This window comes from Engystomops pustulosus, chromosome 5 (genome assembly GCF_040894005.1).
Source record: "Engystomops pustulosus chromosome 5, aEngPut4.maternal, whole genome shotgun sequence".
In the NCBI taxonomy this organism is placed as follows: Eukaryota; Metazoa; Chordata; class Amphibia; order Anura; family Leptodactylidae; genus Engystomops; species Engystomops pustulosus.
Genome location: NC_092415.1, coordinates 205948649 through 205975672, shown reverse-complemented (window position 1 = coordinate 205975672; position 27024 = coordinate 205948649). Strand labels below are relative to the sequence as shown.

General features: G+C 50.8%; 2 protein-coding genes across 3 annotated transcripts in view; one reads left to right on the top strand and one right to left on the bottom strand.

Annotated features, from left to right (window-relative positions):
• The window catches only part of SEC22C (SEC22 homolog C, vesicle trafficking protein), a 37178-nt gene extending 20079 nt beyond the window's left edge, over window positions 1–17099 (bottom strand). For both annotated transcript variants that reach the window (XM_072154893.1, XM_072154892.1), the window contains exons 1-2: window positions 17007–17099; window positions 10486–10586 (exon numbers count right to left, since the gene is read on the bottom strand). The gene's annotated coding sequence lies outside the window, so the exon portion shown is untranslated. The remainder of the gene's footprint in view (window positions 1–10485; window positions 10587–17006) is intronic.
• The window catches only part of RPS23 (ribosomal protein S23), a 415955-nt gene that overhangs the window by 147420 nt on the left and 241511 nt on the right, over window positions 1–27024 (top strand). The gene's annotated exons all lie outside the window — the stretch shown is intronic.

Genomic DNA, 27024 nt, shown 5'->3' with positions numbered 1-27024 from the left:
AGCACCCAGCTTTTCAGCTGAACCACCCAGCTTTCCCGCACATACATCCAGCTTTCCAGGAGGAGCACTTAGGCTGATGTCACTTGCCTTGATCTTCTGTGTTCCGGAGACCTTGCGGCTTCCCTGGGTCTTGGGGGTGGCAGCCGAGGTCACATCGCTGCGTCCTTGGCTCCGGGCAGATCTTCTCACGCCATCAGTTTTGGCCGGTAACTTGTTTTTCCTGCCTCCCGCCGGCCTGGTCCGGGAGACAGGAGCCTGGGACTTTCCAGCTTGATTCATCCCAGAGAACCCACTCCCTCCCTGGGGAGGAGAGAGCAGGCCTGGGTGGATTGGGTTTGCTCCAGGTGGTGCAGGAGCTCAGCAGCACACAACCACACCCGTCAGCAGCTCACAGCAGAATGAGAATGCACGCACTATTCTGCTGCTGGTGCAGTCACTGTGTACATACATGACATAACTTATCCTGTACTGATCCTGAGTTACATCCTGTATTATACCCCAGAGCTGCACTCACTATTCTGCTGCTGGTGCAGTCACTGTACATACATGACATTACTTATCCTGTACTGATCCTGAGTTACATCCTGTATTATACCCCAGAGCTGCACTCACTATCCTGCTGCTGGTGCAGTCACTGTGTACATACATGACATTACTTATCCTGTACTGATCCTGAGTTACATCCTGTATTATACTCCAGAGCTGCACTCACTATTCTGCTGCTGGTGCAGTCACTGTGTACATACATGACATTACTTATCCTGTACTGATCCTGAGTTACATCCTGTATTATACCCCAGAGCTGCACTCACTATTCTGCTGCTGGTGCAGTCACTGTACATACATGACATTACTTATCCTGTACTGATCCTGAGTTACATCCTGTATTATACCCCAGAGCTGCACTCACTATTCTGCTGCTGGTGCAGTCACTGTGTACATACATGACATTACTTATCCTGTACTGATCCTGAGTTATATCCTGTATTATACTCCAGAGCTGCACTCACTATTCTGCTGCTGGTGCAGTCACTGTGTACATACATGACATTACTTATCCTGTACTGATCCTGAGTTACGTCCTGTAAATCTTTTATTTTATATATAAAAATGAAAAACATTACAACAATAAACATAAATCAAGCCATAACTTCTGGCAAAACAAAACAATAATAATAATAACAAAACAATAATACAAACTAAAAGAGACTTACGAAAATCTCCTGGCCCAGCCACACACACACCACACAATCAGCATTATAAAACAAAACCTTCACCCAATCCCACCACCTAATTTTTTTTTTTTTTTTTTATATAATTTTTTATAATTTTTTTTTTTTTTTTTTTTTTCCATAAATAACTAAAGAATACACAGCAAAAAAAAGACAAACAGGAAATAAAAACATTAAATATAAACTAACTAAATCCCACGCCCATCACCCTCCCACCCAGACACTGGTCTAACGTCCAAAGTCCGCGCTATATAGTCCAGACCAGTGCCCAGGATCATATTGTCCAAATCCCGTCCACCCCCCTCCCAACCTAACACCCTAACACCAACACCCCAAAAACCAACCAAGCTATATACACATTAACTATAACGACATAAATGCACAATGTACACAAAATACAAACACATTAAACATATCAACATAACAAACCAACCACATAAAGCCCAGGTTCGGCGCCTGCAAGCCCAACATCTCTATAACCTCAGGACACAAAACAAAAATCTACTGTGTCAGCTTCAGCCCAACACCAGGAGAGGAGATGACAGACTAAGGGACACTAAAGGAGAACCCCCTCCAAAGGAGAGAGGCCCTCCCCGTGCCCAGCCTCTCATACTCCAGAGAGCGCACCTTCACCAGGTCACCCACAATGTTCCTAACCACCTCATCCACCGGGAGGATTTTACGCTGCGTCGATACTAAACACCGTGCGTTCCACGTGTGGTACCTGACCACTAGGCTAACTAGGAATAACGTGCAGCGGTCCCGGCCACCCAGGCCTCTGAATGCTCCATAGGCCCACTCCGCATAGGAGAGACCGGCAAACCCGGGCCAATGTAGGGAAGCGCCCACCCGGTTGTACACCTCTGTGTTAAAGGGGCACTGAAGCAGGAAGTGGTCCATGCTCTCCAGCAGGCCACCGCACTCCTCCCGGGGACAACCCCTTTCCTCAGAGCTCCTACACTTCAGATTGTCCCTCACACACAGCTTTCCATGGAAACAGCGCCAAGTCAAGTCCCAAAACTTCAAGGGGATCCTGATGGAATTCAAAAGACCTAAACCCACCCCCAGATCCCGACTTGGGCAATCCCTGAGGGCCAGAGGCTTCTGGAAATGGGTCAACAGAACCCTTTTGTCAAGGAGTTTCCTCGACATGGTCCTGATCTCCCACATTCCCAGACCCCACCGGCGAATTACCTTCAGAACCGGGGTAGCGTAAGCCGGAAGATGCCCATGCGGTGTGCGAAGATCCTTCACTTGCCCTCCTGTCTCCCATTCCTGGAAGAAAGGCCGAAACCATCCCCTGCAGGAGTATACCCACGGAGGAGCCCTCTCTTTCCAGAGGTTTGCGATATTGATCTTAAGAAAGGTATTCACTAGGAACACCACAGGGTTGACCATACACAACCCTCCTTGTCTCCTCGTGCGGTAAGTAACCTCCCTCTTGATTAGGTTCAGCCTATTCCCCCATAACAGCTGGAAGAACAGACTGTACACCCGAGTCCAGAGGGGTTCTGGCAACATGCACACACTGCCCAGATATATCAGCAATGGGAGCAGGTAAGTTTTAATCAAGTTCACCCTTTCCCTGAGGGTAAAAGACCAACCCTTCCACTGGTCCACCTTCTGGGCGGCGATCTTAAGCCTGCCGTCCCAGTTTTGCATGGGGTAATCCCCCTGGCCAAATTCGATGCCGAGAACTTTGGCAGAGTCTTGGGGCCCTGGAAGAGTGTCCGGGAGATCAAAGCCTGGATCCCCCTCTCCCAGCCAGAGACTCTCACACTTATCCCGGTTGATCTTGGACCCAGAAGCCTCTGAGTAGCGGTCAACCTCTGACATCACCCATTGCGCCTCCCCTCTCGAGGACACAAAAACGGTGACATCATCGGCATACGCTACCACCCTTAGAGTGGCTTCCGGTGCCGCCTGGTCCATCCCGACTCCCACCAACGGCCCACGATCAACCCTCCTAAGGAATGGGTCAATCGCGAACACGTATAAAAGTGGGCTCAGAGGACAACCCTGGCGAACACCAGACCCGACCTCAAAAGGGCGGCCAATCCAACCGTTCACAAGCGGGAAACTCTCTGCCCCTGTGTACAAAACCTTTAGCCAATTGACAAACTCCCCCGGCAGGCCATACCTCAGAAGGACAGACCAGAGGTACTCGTGGTTAACCCGATCAAACGCTTTTGCCTGATCCAAGGACAGCAAGTACCCCTTCCAGTTACCAGCCCTGCCCTGCTCCACTGCCTCCCGGACACAAAGCACAGCACTAAATGTACTGCGGCCTGGAACAGAGCAGTGCTGGGTCCCCGAAAGGAGCCGGGGCGCAAACTGCACCAGCCGATTAAACAGCACCTTTGCCAAAACCTTTCTGTCCGTATTGAGAAGCGCTATGGGACGCCAGTTCTCAATACGAGATCGGTCCTTACCCTTTGACAGGATGATCAGGGCAGACCTCCTCATTGACTTCGGCAGAGCGCCCGAGGAAAGACACTCATTGAATACCTCAGTCAAGAGGGGAACCAAGGCGTCCTTAAAGGTCTTATAAAACTCAGATGTTAAGCCATCCGGACCTGGCGATTTCTTGAGGGCGAGCCCTTCAATCGCCCGGCTGACTTCCTCTTCCCTGATCAGCTCTGTCAAAACATCAAGAGAGGGGTCTACTCCTGGCTCAGGGACAGTTTCAGCCAGGAAAGCCGACATCACATCCCGATCTAGATCCTTCCTGCCCAAGAGGTGCGAGTAGAAGGATCTGACGACCTCCAGGATCCCTGATCTGGACCTTTTCAGGGATCCCGTACTGTCAACCAGTCCCGTGACAACTTTACCATTCACTGACATCTTGCAGTTTCTGTAAGGGTCGGGCGAGCGGTATTTCCCGTAATCCCTCTCAAAAACCAAAGATGCGTGTCTATCGTACTGACACCTCTTCAGCAAGGATTTCACTCTGGAGATGTCCTCACGACTACCCCCAGTCGAGACGAGATGCTCGAGTTTCCTCCTCAGGCCCTGATACAGGCGGTACCTGTCCAGGCTCCTGAGGCTCGAGAGCTGGCGGAAGAATCTCGCCACCCTTTTCTTGAGCATCTCCCACCACTCTGACTTACTGCTACAAAGGCCCAGCAATGGTACCTGGCTCTGAAGAAAGTCCTCAAAGGATTGTCTGATCTCCGCTTCTTCCAGGAGAGGCGAATTGAGCTTCCAGTAGCCTCTTCCCATCCGGGGGGTCTCTGTAACATTCAGAGAAAACAAAATTAGACAGTGATCGGAGAACTCCACCTCAACAACGGACACTGCTGAAGAAATGGCTTCCTCCTTTAAATAAAACCTGTCTATTCTAGACCTGCAGCTACCCCTATAATAGGTGAACCCCGCGTGGCCTGGGGTGTGCCGGATGTGGACATCCACCAGGCGAGCCTCACTGGCTATACTATTAAGAGCGACGCTATCATATGTCAGCTTGTCTCTGGAACCTCCCCTATCCTGGGACCTCGTGACAGCATTGAAGTCCCCTCCAAAGACCACCTGCCGACTTGTAAAAAGGTAGGGCTTGATCCTCATAAAGAGACACTTCCTGTCCCACTTGGACTGGGGACCATAGATGTTAATTAGGCGAAGTTCTTGTCCCTTCATGAGGACATCCAGGATCAGGCACCTCCCCATTTCTAACTCAATAACTCGTCGGCATTCTACCGGAGCGGTAAAAAGTACCGCCACTCCGCTATACGGCTCGGCCGCAAGAGACCAATAGGAAGGCCCGTGTCTCCATTCCCTCTTAGCTTTAAACACGGCGGCCAAATCTGGCAGCCTGGTCTCCTGCAAAAATAAAATGTCGGCTTCAACGCGGCCGAGAAAATCAAAGGCCGCAAATCTAGCCGCATCAGACTTAATGCTGGCGACATTAATGGACGCCAGCGTCAACGGAGTGGGTGCCGCCATCATGAGTGATTGAGTTAGACGGCTTTTTTCTTACTACCTCCCTTCCCTCTACTGTCCTCTGAGGATGATCCCTTTTCCCTTTTCCCTTCAGAATTGGGGCAACTTCTTTTTAACGAAATTGAGGTGTCCATGTTATTACTGACCCCCAAGGACCCACCCGGACCACCCTCTCCTTCGTCCTTGTCTCCTGACTCTGAGTCAGTCTCCCACTCTGAGGACCCAGCATCCCCAGAGGATAGAGACTCAGCGCCCCCTGCAGGCTGCTCCGCCGCCACCTCCAGAACCCCACCCTCAGCCTCTCCTTCCGAGGAGGCGATCTCATCGAGGGTGAGGAACTGGTTGGAAAGCTCAACCAGAGGGGAGGAAGTTTTCCCTTCCTTAGGTACCTTAGATGTGCCACGTTTTTTCTTTTTCTGCTTGCGCTTATTTTCTAGCCAAATCCTGTTATCCTCATCCATACTCTCATATTGGGAGGACGTGGAGGACATGGCACCTTTTTCGCGCTCCATCCTCCTGACCTCCTCATCCAACTCATCATCCCTCAGGGCCTCAGTAGCAAGACCAGCCTCTGAGGAAGGACCAAGGGTCACCCCAGCAACCTGAGGTTTCCCCAGTTCTCTCCCTTTTTGTCTGGCTTCAAGCCGCCTCAACTGAGAAGGTGACTTCTTCTTACTTTTCTTCACAGGCCCCTCAGCTCCTCCACCTCTGCTGGTACCTTCCCCAGCAGAAGCAACCTCATGGCTCTCCTCCACTGGGGTCACAACCGCATTGGCAAAGGAGCGAGGACAACGGCTGAAAGGGTGACCGAGCTCACCACACAGGTTACACCTAATGTCCTTACAGGATGCAGCGAGATGACCTAGCCCACCACACAAAGCGCACTTCTGCACTTGGCAGCTGGCGCTAAAGTGTGTGGGGTCACCGCACCTGTGACAGACCTTCGGCTGCCCCTGGTAGAAAATCAGGATTCTGTCCCGCCCAAGAAAGGCTGAAGAAGGAATGTGGGCGACTGTGCCGCCTGAACACTTCAACTTCATCATGAAGGTCCAGGCCCCAGACCAAATGCCAAATTCATCGCGGTTTTTCTGCGGTACCTGTACAACCTCACCATAACGACTGAGCCAAGTCATGATGTCCATGCAAGAAAGTGACTCGTTATGGGTCAAAACGGTCACCTTCTTGACTGCGTTTTGGCGAGACACTGCTTGCACAGCAAAGTCTCGCCATGCGGGCTCGTTCTTTGCCAGCTCATAATTCGACCAGAAGAGCTCTAAGCCCTCCGGCCGAACAAAGCTGACATCGAACTCCGGAGTACCATAAGGATGTATCAGGGCAAAGATGTCACTAGCCCTGAAGTTCATCTTCAGGAGGAGCTCCACCACCCTTGACCTGGGTGGGCATGCGTCACTGCCCCTCCAGCGAAGACGAACCACATTCCTACGGGCAGCTCCGGGCCCGGTTGTGGGTAAAGACCATACAGTCTCTCCCCCCCTTTTCTCTTGGAAGGCTGCCAGGCCATGCCTGTCTGTCCAGAAGGACAGATCAACATCTCTCCCCTCTACATTGATTGACTTTTCCCCTCTCCTGAGAGCCTCCAGAAGACGCCTTTGCAAAACGCTGTTCCCAGAGCCAGGAGACAAGGAGTTAACCCCACTTGCCCCAGCGGTGACACTCGCATAGCTCCTTATGGGAGCGGCCACCACTGGGGGTGCAGATGGTCCAGCACGCACACCAGGATCACCCCCCTCAGCACCATTCACCACCCCAACATTCACCACACTATGTACAATACTGCCTCGCTTCCTTGCATCACTCACACCAGCTGGGCCAGGAAGACCTGGGGTTGCCTCGGCGTCACTGGACACTGGGGGTAGAGCCACCTCCATAGCTGATTCAGCCTGAGAAGAGGCAGCTCCAACCCCGATCTTACTTGTGCCCTCTGCCTCATTGGCATTAACCCCTTGTTGTCCAGCAGTTTTTATGATGTTTGAGCACCGCTGCTCAATGGATGGTAGAGGCCGCTTGTCCTTACAGACTCCAGACAGTCTCTTTGGCCCTTTCATATCTCCACAGTTTGATGCACCAATACAGAACAATACTTTTCCTGCACCTTTCCCTGCAGGCTGCACGGGATGTCTGGGAGGCGCCGCACTACAAGCCCCAGCAGCCCCATCACACTGCCGCTGCTCACCGGAGCAAGCAACAGCCACAGTGCTAGGAGCCACAGGAGCCACTGCCCCTGGCACCGGGCCACCCCCCCCTCCCACTGGGGGGCAGCGCACAGTACCAGGACCTGCTGGATCGCCCTCACTGTCCGGCCTTTCGGCCGATGCCTTCCCTGCACCATCCTTGCTACTGCAAACAAGGCTGGTGCTCTGCGCCATGATGGAACGTGGCTTTGCACTCTCCCCGCACCCTGGCACCGAGTCCACTGCAGGATTCGTGCTGGGCTGGGTAACGGGGCCTACACCCGGAGGGAACAGGGAGGGGACGAAACACCAGATTCACCTCCTGAGACGCCTTGGTCTTCTTGGGTCTCTTCTTTCTCTTTTGGTCCTCATCCGGGATCTCATCGCCGAACGAAAAGTTCTGGAGGTGAACTGGGGACTCGAGCTGACGGATCTGAGCCATTAGCGCCCCCCCCGGCCGCTGTCATCACTTTCCTCCTCCAGGTTGGCAGAGCCGCAGCCTGATGGTAATGGCGCTTGCTCCGCAGGCAGCCTGTCGTGCGAGGCCTGCTGGTGTTGGTGCAGGCCACCAGACGGACACGGCAGGTCTTCCTCATCCTCCTCATCATCGCCATCATCCGCCTGGATCTGAAGCCCCTTCAGTTTTCTTAACTGCTCCTGGCGCATTTCCTCAAACCGGGCATCGTTTTCCAACTTTTCGCGGAACGGACCACTGTGCTCGCGGATAAGATGACGCTTCTCCTGCAGAGCGGTGACCTCGGCTTTAAGTCTGTCTATGGTGTTAAGAAGATCAGACTTTTTCTTTCTCTGCGTAGCCACCCCCGCTAGGGCCAAGGTCTCCCGTATCTCCTCCTGGAGCCTCCTCAGCGCTTTTCCAGCTTCCTCGTACTCACGGAGGTGCTCAGCAATCCGGGAGCCATAGATGGAAGCAGACTCCCGGGCCTTCAGATCACCCCATGCCTTTTGCACACCTCCGTGAGCACCCAGCTTTTCAGCTGAACCACCCAGCTTTCCCGCACAGTCACTCAGCTTTCCAGGAGGAGCACTCAGGCTGATGTTACTTGCCTTGATCTTCTGTGAACCGGAGACCTTGCGGCTTCCCTGGGTCTTGGGGGTGGCAGCCGAGGTCACATCGCTGCGTCCTTGGCTCCGGGCAGATCTTCTTACCCCCTCCGCTTTGGCCGGTAACTGGCTTCTCCTGCCCCCCGCCGGCCTGGTCCGGGAGGCAGAAGCCTGGGATTTTCCTGGCTCACTCATCCCAGAAACCCACTCCCTCCCTGGGGAGGAGAGAGCAGGCCTGGGTGGATTGATCTTCCTCCAGGTGGTGCAGGAGCTCAGCAGCAACAACCACACCCTTCAGTAGCACACAGCAGAATGATCCAGCACGAGCTATTCTGCTGCTGGTGCAGTCACTGTGTACATACATGACATTACTTATCCTGTACTGATCCTGAGTTACATCCTGTATTATACCCCAGAGCTGCACTCACTATTCTGCTGCTGGTGCAGTCACTGTGTACATACATGACATTACTTATCCTGTACTGATCCTGAGTTACATCCTGTATTATACCCCAGAGCTGCACTCACTATTCTGCTGCTGGTGCAGTCACTGTGTACATACATGACATTACATATCCTGTACTGATCCTGAGTTACATCCTGTATTATACTCCAGAGCTGCACTCACTATTCTGCTGCTGGTGCAGTCACTGTGTACATACATGACATTACATATCCTGTACTGATCCTGAGTTACATCCTGTATTATACCCCAGAGCTGCACTCACTATTCTGCTGCTGGTGCAGTCACTGTGTACATACATGACATTACTTATCCTGTACTGATCCTGAGTTACATCCTGTATTATACCCCAGAGCTGCACTCACTAGTCTGCTGCTGGTGCAGTCACTGTACATACATGACATTACTTATCCTGTACTGATCCTGAGTTACATCCTGTATTATACTCCAGAGCTGCACTCACTATTCTGCTGCTGGTGCAGTCACTGTGTACATACATGACATTACTTATCCTGTTCTGATCCTGAGTTACATCCTGTATTATACTCCAGAGCTGCACTCACTATTCTGCTGCCGGTGCAGTCACTGTGTACATACATGACATTACTTATCCTGTACTGATCCTGAGTTACATCCTGTATTATACTCCAGAGCTGCACTCACTATTCTGCTGCTGGTGCAGTCACTGTACATACATGACATTACTTATCCTGTACTGATCCTGAGTTACATCCTGTATTATACCCCAGAGCTGCACTCACTATTCTGCTGCTGATGCAGTCACTGTGTACATACATGACATTACTTATCCTGTACTGATCCTGAGTTACATCCTGTATTATACTCCAGAGCTGCACTCACTATTCTACTGCTGGTGCAGTCACTGTGTACATACATGACATTACTTATCCTGTACTGATCCTGAGTTACATCCTGTATTATACCCCAGAGCTGCACTCACTATTCTGCTGCTGGTGCAGTCACTGTGTACATACATGACATTACTTATCCTGTACTGATCCTGAGTTACATCCTGTATTATACCCCAGAGCTGCACTCACTATTCTGCTGCTGGTGCAGTCACTGTGTACATACATGACATTACTTATCCTGTACTGATCCTGAGTTACATCCTGTATTATACTCCAGAGCTGCACTCACTATTCTGCTGCTGGTGCAGTCACTGTGTACATACATGACATTACTTGTCCTGTACTGATCCTGAGTTACATCCTTTATTATACTTCAGAGCTGCACTCACTATTCTGCTGGAAAGATTCAGAATTTCTCTGTATTGTTAGCTTGGTCAGAGTCTCCACTGAACTAATTTAGGTTATTTATATTCTGGGATGTCTTTACACTATGCATTACAGGTCCATATTTAGATGTTAAGGGTTGGGTGTGTCAACAGACTTTCCTGCTCTTTGAATTAATGATCAGATGAAGTGTGATTACAGCTCTGTAGGATAATACAGAGTACACAAGACTATCAGGCAGTGATCTCACAGGAACATAACATAATCACTCCATGGGTAATGCTCTACTCACAGCCAGAGCTGCAGCGTCAATACTGAGCCCCAGTATTATTGGTCAGTACCTGAAGCGCCCGGGGCACAGGTCCGCTCCAGACTCGGGTTCTTCCGGTGGGTGTCTAGAGCCCGACCCAGGAGAGCAGAAGCGACTCTTCTGTACAGAGATCTAGGATTAGGGGAAATCTTCATGTCATAAGGAAGAACATCACCCACCCAGGTAAGAAAACGGGGCAGCTCTGCCCCCTACAAGTGCCCTGTGCCCATCTCTGCTTCATGTACTAAGTCCTGGTGCCCTGTGCCCATCTCTGCTTCATGTACTAAGTCCTGGTGTCCTGTGCCCATCTCTGCTTCATGTACTAAGTCCTGGTGTCCTGTGCCCATCTCTGCTTCATGTACTAAGTCCTGGTGCCTTGTGCCCATCTCTGCTTCATGTACCAAGTCCTGGTGCCTTGTGCCCATCTCTGCTTCATGTACCAAGTCCTGGTGCCCTGTGCCCATCACTGCTTCATGTACTAAGTCCTGGTGCCCTGTGCCCATCACTGCTTCATGTACTAAGTCCTGGTGCCCTGTGCCCATCACTGCTTCATGTACTAAGTCCTGGTGCCCTGTGCCCATCTCTGCTTCATGTACTAAGTCCTGGTGCCCTGTGCCCATCTCTGCTTCATGTACCAAGTCCTGGTGCCCTGTGCCCATCACTGCTTCATGTACTAAGTCCTGGTGCCCTGTGCCCATCACTGCTTCATGTACTAAGTCCTGGTGCCCTGTGCCCATCTCTGCTTCATGTACTAAGTCATGGTGCCCTGTGCCCATCTCTGCTTCATGTACTAAGTCCTGGTGCCCTGTGCCCATCACTGCTTCATGTACTAAGTCCTGGTGCCCTGTGCCCATCACTGCTTCATGTACTAAGTCCTGGTGCCCTGTGCCCATCACTGCTTCATGTACTAAGTCCTGGTGCCCTGTGCCCATCACTGCTTCATGTACTAAGTCCTGGTGCCCTGTGCCCATCTCTGCTTCATGTACTAAGTCCTGGTGTCCTGTGCCCATCACTGCTTCATGTACTAAGTCCTGGTGCCCTGTGCCCATCTCTGCTTCATGTACTAAGTCCTGGTGCCCTGTGCCCATCTCTGCTTCATGTACTAAGTCCTGGTGCCCTGTGCCCATCTCTGCTTCATGTACTAAGTCCTGGTGCCCTGTGCCCATCTCTGCTTCATGTACTAAGTCCTGGTGCCCTGTGCCCATCTCTGCTTCATGTACTAAGTCCTGGTGCCCTGTGCCCATCTCTGCTTCATGTACTAAGTCCTGGTGCCCTGTGCCCATCTCTGCTTCATGTACTAAGTCCTGGTGCCCTGTGCCCATCTCTGCTTCATGTACCAAGTCCTGGTGCCCTGTGCCCATCTCTGCTTCATGTACTAAGTCCTGGTGCCCTGTGCACATCTCTGCTTCATGTACTAAGTCCTGGTGCCCTGTGCACATCTCTGCTTCATGTACTAAGTCCTGGTGCCCTGTGCCCATCTCTGCTTCATGTACTAAGTCCTGGTGCCCTGTGCTCATCTCTGCTTCATGTACTAAGTCCTGGTGCCCTGTGCCCATCCCTGCTTCATGTACTAAGTCCTGGTGCCCTGTGCCCATCTCTGCTTCATGTACTAAGTCCTGGTGCCCTGTGCCCATCACTGCTTCATGTACTAAGTCCTGGTGCCCTGTGCCCATCTCTGCTTCATGTACTAAGTCCTGGTGCCCTGTGCCCATCTCTGCTTCATGTACTAAGTCCTGGTGCCCTGTGCCCATCACTGCTTCATGTACTAAGTCCTGGTGCCCTGTGCCCATCACTGCTTCATGTACTAAGTCCTGGTGCCCTGTGCCCATCACTGCTTCATGTACTAAGTCCTGGTGCCCTGTGCCCATCTCTGCTTCATGTACTAAGTCCTGGTGCCCTGTGCCCATCACTGCTTCATGTACTAAGTCCTGGTGTCCTGTGCCCATCTCTGCTTCATGTACTAAGTCCTGGTGTCCTGTGCCCATCCCTGCTTCATGTACTAAGTCCTGGTGCCCTGTGCCCATCTCTGCTTCATGTACTAAGTCCTGGTGTCCTGTGCCCATCTCTGCTTCATGTACTAAGTCCTGGTGCCCTGTGCCCATCTCTGCTTCATGTACGAAGTCCTGGTGTCCTGTGCCCATCTCTGCTTCATGTACTAAGTCCTGGTGCCCTGTGCCCATCACTGCTTCATGTACTAAGTCCTGGTGCCCTGTGCCCATCACTGCTTCATGTACTAAGTCCTGGTGCCCTGTGCCCATCTCTGCTTCATGTACTAAGTCCTGGTGCCCTGTGCCCATCTCTGCTTCATGTACTAAGTCCTGGTGCCCTGTGCCCATCTCTGCTTCATGTACTAAGTCCTGGTGCCCTGTGCCCATCTCTGCTTCATGTACCAAGTCCTGGTGCCCTGTGCCCATCTCTGCTTCATGTACTAAGTCCTGGTGCCCTGTGCCCATCTCTGCTTCATGTACCAAGTCCTGGTGTCCTGTGCCCATCTATGCTTCATGTACTAAGTCCTGGTGTCCTGTGCCCATCTATGCTTCATGTACTAAGTCCTGGTGTCCTGTGCCCATCTCTGCTTCATGTACTAAGTCCTGGTGCCCTGTGCCCATCACTGCTTCATGTACTAGGTCCTGGTGTCCTGTGCCCATCACTGCTTCATGTACTAAGTCCTGGTGCCCTGTGCCCATCTCTGCTTCATGTACTAAGTCCTGGTGCCCTGTGCCCATCTCTGCTTCATGTACTAAGTCCTGGTGTCCTGTGCCCATCTCTGCTTCATGTACCAAGTCCTGGTGCCCTGTGCCCATCTCTGCTTCATGTACTAAGTCCTGGTGCCCTGTGCCCATCTCTGCTTCATGTACTAAGTCCTGGTGTCCTGTGCCCATCTCTGCTTCATGTACTAAGTCCTGGTGCCCTGTGCCCATCTCTGCTTCATGTACTAAGTCCTGGTGCCCTGTGCCCATCACTGCTTCATGTACTAAGTCCTGGTGCCCTGTGCCCATCTCTGCTTCATGTACTAAGTCCTGGTGCCCTGTGCCCATCTCTGCTTCATGTACTAAGTCCTGGTGCCCTGTGCCCATCACTGCTTCATGTACTAAGTCATGGTGTCCTGTGCCCATCACTGCTTCATGTACTAAGTCCTGGTGCCCTGTGCCCATCACTGCTTCATGTACTAAGTCCTGGTGCCCTGTGCCCATCTCTGCTTCATGTACTAAGTCCTGGTGCCCTGTGCCCATCACTGCTTCATGTACTAAGTCCTGGTGTCCTGTGCCCATCACTGCTTCATGTACTAAGTCCTGGTGCCCTGTGCCCATCTCTGCTTCATGTACTAAGTCCTGGTGCCCTGTGCCCATCACTGCTTCATGTACTAAGTCCTGGTGCCCTGTGCCCATCTCTGCTTCATGTACTAAGTCCTGGTGCCCTGTGCCCATCACTGCTTCATGTACTAAGTCCTGGTGCCCTGTGCCCATCACTGCTTCATGTACCAAGTCCTGGTGCCCTGTGCCCATCACTGCTTCATGTACTAAGTCCTGGTGCCCTGTGCCCATCTCTGCTTCATGTACTAAGTCCTGGTGCCCTGTGCCCATCTCTGCTTCATGTACTAAGTCCTGGTGCCCTGTGCCCATCACTGCTTCATGTACTAAGTCCTGGTGCCCTGTGCCCATCACTGCTTCATGTACTAAGTCCTGGTGCCCTGTGCCCATCTCTGCTTCATGTACTAAGTCCTGGTGCCCTGTGCCCATCACTGCTTCATGTACTAAGTCCTGGTGTCCTGTGCCCATCTCTGCTTCATGTACTAAGTCCTGGTGTCCTGTGCCCATCCCTGCTTCATGTACTAAGTCCTGGTGCCCTGTGCCCATCTCTGCTTCATGTACTAAGTCCTGGTGTCCTGTGCCCATCTCTGCTTCATGTACTAAGTCCTGGTGCCCTGTGCCCATCTCTGCTTCATGTACGAAGTCCTGGTGTCCTGTGCCCATCTCTGCTTCATGTACTAAGTCCTGGTGCCCTGTGCCCATCTCTGCTTCATGTACCAAGTCCTGGTGCCCTGTGCCCATCTCTGCTTCATGTACTAAGTCCTGGTGCCCTGTGCCCATCTCTGCTTCATGTACCAAGTCCTGGTGTCCTGTGCCCATCTATGCTTCATGTACTAAGTCCTGGTGTCCTGTGCCCATCTATGCTTCATGTACTAAGTCCTGGTGTCCTGTGCCCATCTCTGCTTCATGTACTAAGTCCTGGTGCCCTGTGCCCATCACTGCTTCATGTACTAGGTCCTGGTGTCCTGTGCCCATCACTGCTTCATGTACTAAGTCCTGGTGCCCTGTGCCCATCTCTGCTTCATGTACTAAGTCCTGGTGCCCTGTGCCCATCTCTGCTTCATGTACTAAGTCCTGGTGTCCTGTGCCCATCTCTGCTTCATGTACCAAGTCCTGGTGCCCTGTGCCCATCTCTGCTTCATGTACTAAGTCCTGGTGCCCTGTGCCCATCTCTGCTTCATGTACTAAGTCCTGGTGTCCTGTGCCCATCTCTGCTTCATGTACTAAGTCCTGGTGCCCTGTGCCCATCTCTGCTTCATGTACTAAGTCCTGGTGCCCTGTGCCCATCACTGCTTCATGTACTAAGTCCTGGTGCCCTGTGCCCATCTCTGCTTCATGTACTAAGTCCTGGTGCCCTGTGCCCATCTCTGCTTCATGTACTAAGTCCTGGTGCCCTGTGCCCATCACTGCTTCATGTACTAAGTCATGGTGTCCTGTGCCCATCACTGCTTCATGTACTAAGTCCTGGTGCCCTGTGCCCATCACTGCTTCATGTACTAAGTCCTGGTGCCCTGTGCCCATCTCTGCTTCATGTACTAAGTCCTGGTGCCCTGTGCCCATCACTGCTTCATGTACTAAGTCCTGGTGTCCTGTGCCCATCACTGCTTCATGTACTAAGTCCTGGTGCCCTGTGCCCATCTCTGCTTCATGTACTAAGTCCTGGTGCCCTGTGCCCATCACTGCTTCATGTACTAAGTCCTGGTGCCCTGTGCCCATCTCTGCTTCATGTACTAAGTCCTGGTGCCCTGTGCCCATCACTGCTTCATGTACTAAGTCCTGGTGCCCTGTGCCCATCACTGCTTCATGTACCAAGTCCTGGTGCCCTGTGCCCATCACTGCTTCATGTACTAAGTCCTGGTGCCCTGTGCCCATCTCTGCTTCATGTACTAAGTCCTGGTGCCCTGTGCCCATCACTGCTTCATGTACTAAGTCCTGGTGTCCTGTGCCCATCTCTGCTTCATGTACTAAGTCCTGGTGCCCTGTGCCCATCACTGCTTCATGTACTAAGTCCTGGTGCCCTGTGCCCATCACTGCTTCATGTACTAAGTCCTGGTGCCCTGTGCCCATCACTGCTTCATGTACTAAGTCCTGGTGTCCTGTGCCCATCTCTGCTTCATGTACTAAGTCCTGGTGCCCTGTGCCCATCTCTGCTTCATGTACTAAGTCCTGGTGCCCTGTGCCCATCTCTGCTTCATGTACTAAGTCCTGGTGCCCTGTGCCCATCTCTGCTTCATGTACTAAGTCCTGGTGCCCTGTGCCCATCTCTGCTTCATGTACTAAGTCCTGGTGCCCTGTGCCCATCACTGCTTCATGTACTAAGTCCTGGTGCCCTGTGCCCATCACTGCTTCATGTACTAAGTCCTGGTGTCCTGTGCCCATCTCTGCTTCATGTACTAAGTCCTGGTGCCCTGTGCCCATCTCTGCTTCATGTACTAAGTCCTGGTGCCCTGTGCACATCTCTGCTTCATGTACTAAGTCCTGGTGCCCCGTGCCCATCACTGCTTCATGTACTAAGTCCTGGTGCCCTGTGCACATCTCTGCTTCATGTACTAAGTCCTGGTGTCCTGTGCCCATCTCTGCTTCATGTACTAAGTCCTGGTGCCCTGTGCCCATCACTGCTTCATGTACTAAGTCCTGGTGCCCTGTGCCCATCACTGCTTCATGTACTAAGTCTTGGTGCCCTGTGCCCATCTCTGCTTCATGTACTAAGTCCTGGTGCCCTGTGCCCATCACTGCTTCATGTACTAAGTCCTGGTGTCCTGTGCCCATCACTGCTTCATGTACTAAGTCCTGGTGCCCTGTGCCCATCTCTGCTTCATGTACTAAGTCTTGGTGCCCTGTGCCCATCTCTGCTTCATGTACTAAGTCCTGGTGTCCTGTGCCCATCTCTGCTTCATGTACGAAGTCCTGGTGTCCTGTGCCCATCTCTGCTTCATGTACTAAGTCCTGGTGCCCTGTGCCCATCTCTGCTTCATGTACTAAGTCCTGGTGTCCTGTGCCCATCTCTGCTACATGTACTAAGTCCTGGTGCCCTGTGCCCATCTCTGCTTCATGTACTAAGTCCTGGTGTCCTGTGCCCTCCCCCTGTACAGGCTGTGGGATTGGTAGCAGAGAGGATTATGAAGAGAAACACTGTATCACTGCTCCTCCTCCGCAGACATTGTATACACATCATACAGACATATACACGCGGTATATACAGTATACAGAGCAGGAGGTGACGTCATGGGGCTCCCCCTACCTGTCAGTGCAGGGGTTACAGGACGCTCCAGGTGTCACAGCTGTGCAATCACCAGAACCCCGGGCCCGTGTCTCCTCTCACTGCGCATGTGCAAACAGGGGTCCGCTCTTAAAGGAGCAATGCAAATCTAATTCTTAAAAGGGCAACACAATAGGGTAAGGATCTGAACTGCCAAGAAGAGATCAGCCTCCATCACCTGTCACTGTACGCTGACTGATGCCAGAGAGTAATAGATTGTACCCCCCTCCTGTACAGTATCATATCCCTATGATGAAATGGCTGATAACAGAGAGTAATAGATTGTATCCCCCCTGTACAGTCTCCTCTCCCCGGGATGTAATGGCTGATAACAGAGAGTAATAGATTGTATCCCCTCCTGTACAGTATCATATCCCTATGATGAAATGGCTGATAACAGAGAGTAATAGATTGTACCCCCCCCCCCTGTTCAGTCTCATCTCCCCAGGATGTAATGGCTGATAACAGAGAGTAATAGATTTTATCCCCCTGTACAGTGTCCTCTCCCCGGGATGTAATGGCTGATAACAGAAAGTAATAGATTGTATCCCCCCTGTACAGTCTCCTCTCCCCGGGATGTAATGGCTGATAACAGAGAGTAATAGATTGTATCCCCCTGTACAGTCTCCTCTCCCCGGGATGTAATGGCTGATAACAGAGAGTAATAGATTGTATCCCTTCCTGTACAGTATCATATCCCTATGATGAAATGGCTGATAACAGAGAGGAATAGATTGTACCCCCCCTGTTCAGTCTCCTCTCCCTGGGATGTAATGGCTGATAACAGAGAGTAATAGATTGTATCCCCCTGTACAGTCTCCTCTCCCTGGGATGTAATGGCTGATAACAGAGAGTAATAGATTGTATCCCCTCTGTACAGTCTCCTCTCCCCAGGATGAAATGGCTGATAACAGAGAGTAATAGATTGTATCCCCCTGTTCAGTCTCCTCTCCCTGGGATGTAATGGCTGATAACAGAGAGTAATAGATTGTATCCCCCTGTACAGTCTCCTCTCCCTGGGATGTAATGGCTGATAACAGAGAGTAATAGATTGTATCCCCCCCTGTACAGTCTCCTCTCCCCGGGATGTAATGGCTGATAACAGAGAGTAATAGATTGTATCCCCCCCTGTACAGTCTCCTCTCCCCGGGATGTAATGGCTGATAACAGAGAGTAATAGATTGTATCCCCCTGTACAGTCTCCTCTCCCCGGGATGTAATGGCTGATAACAGAGAGTAATAGATTGTATCTCCCCTGTACAGTCTCCTCTCCCCGGGATGTAATGGCTGATAACAGAGAGTAATAGATTGTGCAGGGGGATACAGTCTCCTCTCCCCGGGGTGTAATAGCTGATAACAGAGAGTAATAGATTGTATCCCCTCCTGTACAGTATCATATCCCTATGATGAAATGGCTGATAACAGAGAGTAATAGATTGTATCCCCCTGTACAGTCTCCTCTCCCCGGGATGAAATGGCTGATAACAGAGAGTAATAGATTGTATCCCCCCTGTACAGTCTCCTCTCCCCAGGATGTAATGGCTGATAACAGAGATTAATAGATTGTGTCCCCCCTGTACAGTCTCCTCTCCCCGGGATGTAATGGCTGATAACAGAGAGTAATAGATTGTATCCCCCTGTACAGTCTCCTCTCCCCGGGATGTAATGGCTGATAACAGAGAGTAATAGATTGTATCCCTTCCTGTACAGTATCATATCCCTATGATGAAATGGCTGATAACAGAGAGTAATAGATTGTACCCCCCCTGTTCAGTCTCCTCTCCCTGGGATGTAATGGCTGATAACAGAGAGTAATAGATTGTATCCCCCTGTACAGTCTCCTCTCCCTGGGATGTAATGGCTGATAACAGAGAGTAATAGATTGTATCCCCTCTGTACAGTCTCCTCTCCCCAGGATGAAATGGCTGATAACAGAGAGTAATAGATTGTATCCCCCTGTACAGTCTCCTCTCCCTGGGATGTAATGGCTGATAACAGAGAGTAATAGATTGTATCTCCCCTGTACAGTCTCCTCTCCCCGGGATGTAATGGCTGATAACAGAGAGTAATAGATTGTATCTCCCCTGTACAGTCTCCTCTCCCCGGGATGTAATGGCTGATAACAGAGAGTAATAGATTGTGCAGGGGGATACAGTCTCCTCTCCCCGGGGTGTAATAGCTGATAACAGAGAGTAATAGATTGTATCCCCTCCTGTACAGTATCATATCCCTATGATGAAATGGCTGATAACAGAGAGTAATAGATTGTATCCCCCTGTACAGTCTCCTCTCCCCGGGATGAAATGGCTGATAACAGAGAGTAATAGATTGTATCCCCCCTGTACAGTCTCCTCTCCCCAGGATGTAATGGCTGATAACAGAGAGTAATAGATTGTATCCCCCCCTGTACAGTCTCCTCTCCCCGGGATGTAATGGCTGATAACAGAGAGTAATAGATTGTATCCCCCTGTACAGTCTCCTCTCCCCGGGATGAAATGGCTGATAACAGAGAGTAATAGATTGTATCCCCCCCTGTACAGTCTCCTCTCCCCGGGATGTAATGGCTGATAACAGAGAGTAATAGATTGTATCCCCCCTGTACAGTCTCCTCTCCCCGGGATGTAATGGCTGATAACAGAGAGTAATAGATTGTATCCCCCTGTACAGTCTCCTCTCCCTGGGATGTAATGGCTGATAACAGAGAGTAATAGATTGTATCCCCCCTGTACAGTCTCCTCTCCCCGGGGTGTAATGGCTGATAACAGAGAGTAATAGATTGTATCCCCCCTGTACAGTCTCCTCTCCCCGGGTGTAGTGGCTGATAAAAGAGAGTAATAGATTGTATCCTCCCTGTACAGTCTCCTCTCCCCGGGTGTAGTGGCTGATAACAGAGAGTAATAGATTGTATCCCCCCCCCCTGTACAGTCTCCTCTCCCCGGGATGTAATGGCTGATAACAGAGAGTAATAGATTGTATCCCCCCTGTACAGTCTCCTCTCCCCGGGGTGTAATGGCTGATAACAGAGAGTAATAGATTGTATCCCCCCTGTACAGTCTCCTCACCCCAGGATGAAATGGCTGATAACAGAGAGTAATAGATTGCATCCCCCTGTACAGTCTCCTCTCCCCGGGATGTAATGGCTGATAACAGAGAGTAATAGATTGTATCCCCCTGTACAGTCTCCTCTCCCCAGGATGAAATGGCTGATAACAGAGAGTAATAGATTGTATCCCCCCTGTACAGTCTCCTCTCCCCGGGATGTAATGGCTGATAACAGAGAGTAATAGATTGTATCCCCCCCCCCCTGTACAGTCTCCTCTCCCCGGGATGTAATGGCTGATAACAGAGAGTAATAGATTGTATTCCCCCCCTGTACAGTCTCCTCTCCCCGGGGTGTAATGCCTGATAACAGAGAGTAATAGATTGTATCCCCCCTGTACAGTCTCCTCTCCCCGGGGTGTAATGGCTGATAACAGAGAGTAATAGATTGTATCCCCCCCTGTACAGTCTCCTCTCCCCGGGGTGTAATGGCTGATAACAGAGAGTAATAGATTGTATCCCCCTGTACAGTCTCCTCTCCCCGGGATGTAATGGCTGATAACAGAGAGTAATAGATTGTATCCCCCTGTACAGTCTCCTCTCCCCGGGATGTAATGGCTGATAACAGAGAGTAATAGATTGTATCCCCCCCCCTGTACAGTCTCCTCTCCCCGGGATGTAATGGCTGATAACAGAGAGTAATAGATTGTATCCCCCTGTACAGTCTCCTCTCCCGGGGTGTAATGGCTGATAACAGAGAGTAATAGATTGTATCCCCCTGTACAGTCTCCTCTCCCCGGGATGTAATGGCTGATAACAGAGAGTAATAGATTGTATCCCCCCCCCCTGTACAGTCTCCTCTCCCCGGGGTGTAATGGCTGATAACAGAGAGTAATAGATTGTATCCCCCTGTACAGTCTCCTCTCCCCGGGATGTAATGGCTGATAACAGAGAGTAATAGATTGTATCCCCCCCCCTGTACAGTCTCCTCTCCCCGGGGTGTAATGGCTGATAACAGAGAGTAATAGATTGTATCCCCCCCTGTACAGTCTCCTCTCCCCGGGATGTAATGGCTGATAACAGAGAGTAATAGATTGTATCCCCCCCTGTACAGTCTCCTCTCCCTGGGGTGTAATGGCTGATAACAGAGAGTAATAGATTGTATCCCCCTGTACAGTCTCCTCTCCCCGGGATGTAATGGCTGATAACAGAGAGTAATAGATTGTATCCTCCTGTACAGTCTCCTCTCCCCGGGATGTAATGGCTGATAACAGAGAGTAATAGATTGTATCCCCCCCTGTACAGTCTCCTCTCCCCGGGGTGTAATGGCTGATAACAGAGAGTAATAGATTGTATCCCCCCCTGTACAGTCTCCTCTCCCCGGGATGTAATGGCTGATAACAGAGAGTAATAGATTGTATCCCCCCTGTACAGTCTCCTCTCCCCGGGGTGTAGTGGCTGATAACAGAGAGTAATAGATTGTATCCCCCCTGTACAGTCTCCTCTCCCCGGGATGTAATGGCTGATAACAGAGAGTAATAGATTGTATCCCCCCCCCTGTACAGTCTCCTCTCCCCGGGATGTAATGGCTGATAACAGAGAGTAATAGATTGTATCCCCCCTGTACAGTCTCCTCTCCCCGGGGTGTAGTGGCTGATAACAGAGAGTAATAGATTGTATTCTGTCCTACAACCACACACTCACCTCTGCAGAGGGGACAATAACTCTGCAGAGGGGACAATAGCGCAAAGGGAGGACCACCCAACAATACAGACTGGGGGGCAACATCACAGCTTTGTGTGTGCTGGTAGCAACAGGACTGCGAGATATGGATTTATATAACCGGATTGTCCAAGGGCACTAGGGGTGTGTCCTCACACTGCTGTGCTCTCTGCAGGCAGCCCTGGAGAGATGTGTAATCAGACCTTTGTGTGGTGTTATTAGTAGCAGCAGGACTGTGAGATATTGATTTATAATCCTATATTGTAGCTTCACCAAGCGCACTGCGGGGGTGTCCTCACACTGCTGTGCTCTTAGCACCGAGCTGCTCCACAGCCACCCTTAATAAATAGTGTAAACAGAAGTAAACTGCACCAGCAGAACCTGAGACAGCGCCTGCGAGATGTGAGGGGATGGGGTCACTGATGCAGGTAGTGGGGCGAGAGGAGCCATTCACTGACAGACAGGAGGCGCCTAGAGTGGTACAGCGGGGTCCTGAGCTCGTCATGATGATATATCAGCAGTGTCACAGAAACTATAATACCGCCATACAGTGCTAAGTGTAACACACAAGGACTGGGGCACATCCTCCGCCAACACCACACACCTAGCTAAGAGAATGACACAGATAATTAGATACATATATATGAGATAGATAGATAGATAGATAGATAGATAGATAGATAGATAGATAGATAGATAGATAGGAGATAGATAGGAGATAGATAGATAGATAGATAGATAGGAGATAGATAGATAGATAGATAGATAGATAGATAGATAGATAGATAGATAGATAGATAGGAGATAGATAGATAGATAGATAGGAGATAGATAGATAGATAGATAGATAGATAGATAGATAGATATGAGATAGATAGATAGATAGATATGAGATAGATAGATAGATAGATAGATAGGAGATAGATAGATATGAAGAAAGCGGGCAGCACTCCGTTGTAGGTAAAAATTACAAAAGTGTCTTTATTCCATGGTGAGTGACAATGACAGCGACGTTTCGGCTCTGCAAGAGCCTTTTTCAAGGCTTGAAAAAGGCTCTTGCAGAGCCGAAACGTCGCTGTCATTGTCACTCACCATGGAATAAAGACACTTTTGTAATTTTTACCTACAACGGAGTGCTGCCCGCTTTCTTCATATTGTAACTGGAGGACTTGTGGCCAAGTCCTGGGATGCCTGCACCCATTCCCCTCCTCTAAGGTTTGTGCTGCTTGGACTTTCTTTTGAGTAGATAGATAGATAGATAGATAGATAGATAGATAGATAGATAGATAGACAGACAGATGATAGATAGATAGATAGATAGATAGATAGATAGATAGATAGATAGATAGATAGGAGATAGATAGATATGAGATAGATATGAGATAGATAGATAGATAGATAGATAGATAGATAGATAGATAGATAGGAGATAGATAGATATATAGATAGATATGAGATAGATAGATAGTATACAGTAGGTGTGTAGATAGGTCTATCTATCTGTGTATCTACCTATGCCCTGTATGATCCTGGGCCCTTGTTATACATGTTTCCTTAGTATCTAAGCTGCAAGTTCCCACATTAGAGCGAATAGACCTGGAATTTAGAAGAGATGTGTGATAACAAACATGTCTGCTCTGCAGAATCCATAGAAGATTCACCAAACTTTTCTAGACGGTTAAGAGGTCACCGATATCTCCTATAGGCGTCCTCCTTCCTTCTCACAGTCCTGCATGGAAAGCCCTCTGCGCACCATTATAGACTGTGCATATGGTACCAATAGGGTCCAGCTCTCACACTGGGTGCACTGACGTCTTATATACTATATGGAGGGTGATGGGTGCATTATGGTACCAGCAGGGTCCAGCTCACACACTGCTGTGCACAGCCGTCCATATGCTATATATAGGCAGGGCAATGGGAGCAGGAGGGACTAGCAGGGTCCATTTCTTACAGTGTTGTACACAGAGATCCCATACTATGGACAGAGTGCTCACACATGGCGATGGGTGCAGGTGGCACTAGCAGGGTCCAGCCCTCACACTGCTGTGCACTGAGGTCTTATATACTATATGAAGGGTGATGGGTGCAGGTGGCACTAGCAGGGTCCAGCCCTCACACTGCTGTGCACTGAGCTCTTATATACTATATGGAGGGTGATGGGTGCAGGTGGCACTAGCAGGGTCCAGCCCTCACACTGCTGTGCACTGAGCTCTTATATACTATATGGAGGGTGATGGGTGCATTGTGGTACTAGCAGGGTCCAGCCCTCACACTGCTGTGCACTGAGCTCTTATATACTATATGCAGGGTGATGGGTGCAGGTGGCACTAGCAGGGTCCAGCCCTCACACTGCTGTGCACTGAGGTCTTATATACTATATGCAGGGTGATGGGTGCAGGTGGCACTAGCAGGGTCCAGCCCTCACACTGCTGTGCACTGAGGTCTTATATACTATATGCAGGGTGATGGGTGCAGGTGGCTCTAGCAGGGCCCAGCCCTCACACTGCTGTGCACTGAGGTTTTATATACTATATGCAGGGTGATGGGTGCAGGTGGCACTAGCAGGGTCCAGCTCTCACACTGCTGTGCACTGAGGTCTTATATACTATATGCAGGGTGATGGGTGCAGGAGGCACTAGCAAGGTCCAGCTCTCACACTGCTGTGCACTGAGCTCTTATATACTATATGCAGGGTGATGGGTGCAGGTAGCACTAGCAGGGTCCAGCCCTCACACTGCTGTGCACTGAGCTCTTATATACTATATGCAGGGTGATGGGTGCAGGTGGCACTAGCAGGGTCCGGCCCTCACACTGCTGTGCACTGAGGTCTTATATACTATATGCAGGGTGATGGGTGCAGATGGCACTAGCGGGGCCCAGCTCTCACACTGCTGTGCACTGAGGTCTTATATACTATATGCAGGGTGATGGGTTCAGGAGGCACTAGCAGGGTCCAGCCCTCACACTGCTGTGCACTGAGGTCTTATATACTATATGCAGGGTGATGGGTGCAGGAGGCACTAGCGGGGCCCAGCTCTCACACTGCTGTGCACTGAGCTCTTATATACTATATGCAGGGTGATGGGTGCAGGTGGCACTAGCAGGGTCCAGCCCTCACACTGCTGTGCACTGAGGTCTTATATACTATATGCAGGGTGATGGGTGCAGGTAGCACTAGCAGGGTCCAGCTCTCACACTGCTGTGCACTGAGGTCTTATATACTATATGCAGGGTGATGGGTGCAGGTGGCACTAGCAGGGTCCGGCCCTCACACTGCTGTGCACTGAGGTCTTATATACTATATGCAGGGTGATGGGTGCAGGTGGCACTAGCGGGGTCCAGCCCTCACACTGCTGTGCACTGAGCTCTTATATACTATATGCAGGGTGATGGGTGCAGGTGGCACTAGCAGGGTCCAGCTCTCACACTGCTGTGCACTGAGGTCTTATATACTATATGCAGGGTGATGGGTGCAGGTGGCACTAGCGGGGTCCAGCCCTCACACTGCTGTGCACTGAGCTCTTATATACTATATGCAGGGTGATGGGTGCAGGTGGCACTAGCAGGGTCCAGCTCTCACACTGCTGTGCACTGAGGTCTTATATACTATATGCAGGGTGATGGGTGCAGGTGGCACTAGCAGGGTCCAGCTCTCACACTGCTGTGCACTGAGCTCTTATATACTATATGCAGGGTGATGGGTGCAGGTGGCTCTAGCAGGGTCCAGCTCTCACACTGCTGTGCACTGAGGTCTTATATACTATATGCAGGGTGATGGGTGCAGGTGGCACTAGCAGGGTCCAGCTCTCACACTGCTGTGCACTGAGGTCTTATATACTATATGCAGGGTGATGGGTGCAGGTGGCACTAGCAGGGTCCAGCTCTCACACTGCTGTGCACTGAGGTCTTATATACTATATGCAGGGTGATGGGTGCAGGTGGCACTAGCGGGGTCCAGCTCTCACACTGCTGTGCACTGAGGTCTTATATAGTATATGCAGGGTGATGGATGCAGGTGGCACTAGCAGGGTCCAGCTCTCACACTGCTGTGCACTGAGGTCTTATATACTATATGCAGGGTCATGGGTGCAGGTGGCACTAGCGGGGTCCAGCTCTCACACTGCTGTGCACTGAGGTCTTATATACTATATGCAGGGCAGTGGGTGCAGGAGGCACTAGCAAGGTCCAGCTCTCGCACTGCTGTGCACTGAGCTCTTATATACTATATGCAGGGTGATGGGTGCAGGTAGCACTAGCAGGGTCCAGCCCTCACACTGCTGTGCACTGAGGTCTTATATAATATATGCAGGGTGATGGGTGCAGGAGGCACTAGCAGGGTCCAGCTCTCACACTGCTGTGCACTGAGGTCTTATATACTATATGCAGGGTGATGGGTGCAGGTAGCACTAGCAGGGTCCAGCCCTCACACTGCTGTGCTCTGAGCTCTTATATACTATATGAAGGTTGATGGGTGCAGGTGGCACTAGCAGGGTCCAGCTCTCACACTGCTGTGCACTGAGGTCTTATATACTATATGCAGGGCAGTGGGTGCAGGAGGCACTAGCAGGGTCCAGCCCTCACACTGCTGTGCACTGAGCTCTTATATACTATATGTGATAGGTGCAGGTGGCACTAGCAGGGTCCAGCTCTCACACTGCTGTGCACTGAGGTCTTATATACTATATGCAGGGTGATGGGTGCAGGTGGCACTATCAGGGTCCAGCCCTCACACTGCTGTGCACTGAGGTCTTATATACTATATGCAGGGTGATGGGTTCAGGTGGCACTAGCAGGGTGCAGCACTCACACTGCTGTGCACTGAGGTGTTATATACTATATGCAGGGTGATGGGTGCAGGTGGCACTAGCAGGGTCCAGCTCTTACACTGCTGTGCACTGAGGTGCTATTTACTATATGCAGGGTGATGGGTGCAGGTGGCACTAGCAGGGTCCAGCTCTCACACTGCTGTGCACTGAGGTCTTATATACTATATGCAGGGTGATGGGTTCAGGTGGCACTAGCAGGGTCCAGCTCTCACACTGCTGTGCACTGAGGTCTTATATACTATATGCAGGGTGATGGGTTCAGGTGGCACTAGCAGGGTCCAGCTCTCACACTGCTGTGCACTGAGGTCTTATATACTATATGCAGGGTGATGGGTGCAGGTGGCACTAGCAGGGTCCGGCCCTCACACTGCTGTGCACTGAGGTCTTATATACTATATGCAGGGTGATGG